The following is a 1,709-nucleotide window of genomic DNA, read 5'->3' on the forward strand; positions in this document are numbered from 1 at the left end:
AGTCAAATAACAGAATAACCTATAAATAACTACACAACATGAGAGGCATGCCACCAGAGGCTGCTATACAGTTTCTAAAGTAAGAACCAATGTTGGGAATAACTGCGTTACTAATTCCGTTATTTAATTATTAATTAAAATTATTTCTATTTGAAACGTTACAACGCCGTTGCCGTTACCGGTATTGAAATATGGTGCGTTACTATGCACTGATATCTAACAGCTGTTATCCGTCCTGGCTTGCTCTGCCAGGCACGAGAGATGTGACGTTCGGGACAAGTCGAGTCTTTTGAATGGCTCTTTTCAGTAAACGATAAGAACTGATTCATGGTGAGCCGTTCGTTTACGAGCTGTTCTTCTATTCAAATCTCCTACACCACCTTCATGTTTCACCTGTGTGTCCATGAGTCAGAGTTGTCCACGCCCCCTTCACCTGAACCACTAATGACATCTATGAGTTTGAGTTGTGCGCAGCACACCACATTCACTTGAACTATGCAGCAAGGTGCGCAGCTAATTTAGGGGAGGAGTTATCAGCTAATTTAGGGGAGGAGTTATCAGTGAGAGTCCGACTGACTGGACTGAAGACATTTCCTGCTGGATCTGGGAGGAGCCACTGAAAAGAGTGCAGATGTGGGATTAATTGGAGGAGCATCTGCCTCTATATATACAGATATGCACTTATGTGGTGGAAAAGCCGAGGCCGGTGGACCCCAACCGGACCACAGTTATGATATGAAGTACCTCTCTGCTGTTCTACTCAATGAAAGTGGCCCGTGAAACCCGCTCAAAAATCAGTTTCCTTTTACATATTTGAAGGTTGTTTTTTTTTTTTTTTTTTTTTTTTTTTTTTAAGTAACGCAATAATTACTTTCCCTGGTAACTAATTACATTTATTAAGGAGTAATTCCGTTACTAATTCAAGGTGCTTCACACAGGACATTGAAATACAATGACAAGGGAAAAGGAAACACATTTAAACATAGAAGAAACATGTAAAGGTGATTAAAAACAGCAAGTAAGAAAACAACACATAAACCCCCAAAAATATAAAAACACACACATATTAAAGTAAGAGTTGCAGTGCAGAGTTTCGAAAGAGAATATAAAATTTAAAAAGTAAAAAGCCTTTTAGTCAACGGCAGGTAATAGTCAAATCTTCCATCACTGGTTTTTGTTCTGCGGTCAACTTCAGATACAAGTATTTTATTTAAACAAATGTTCAAAAAATAACTCAAACCCCATGTTTGGCTCCTGTTGAATCCAGTTCCATTCATGCAGTCTGCTTGTGTGACCAGTAGAACCAACAAACTGCTCCTGATCAGGTCATGATTGTTTCGTTGACCCAAATATCCTTCAGCAGTATTTGTTCACCGTAATAAAACTGCGTAGTCTGACATGTCACTGTTTGTAAAACAGGGCATTTTTTTTTTTTTTTTTTTTTTTTTACTTCTCCAGGCACCACTGCACCACTTTAGTGCTGGTGTCACATCCATGACCCAGAGGAACAGAAGGGGAAGCGGCTGTAATGCTCTGTACTGTGGGTTTGGCGGCTCTGAAAACAGCCTCTTTGTTGATCCATTTCCACACACCTCAGCCAACACCCATCGGATGTTCTGCAGAACACCGTTTCCCTCTGCTTTCACGTATGCGCCGTCATTTCACAGCCGCCCCAGGGTTATACCGGGTGCGTGCCCCGGTGGCGGCTC

This window comes from Sphaeramia orbicularis, chromosome 4, assembly GCF_902148855.1.
Source record: "Sphaeramia orbicularis chromosome 4, fSphaOr1.1, whole genome shotgun sequence".
Lineage (NCBI taxonomy): Eukaryota > Metazoa > Chordata > Actinopteri > Kurtiformes > Apogonidae > Sphaeramia > Sphaeramia orbicularis.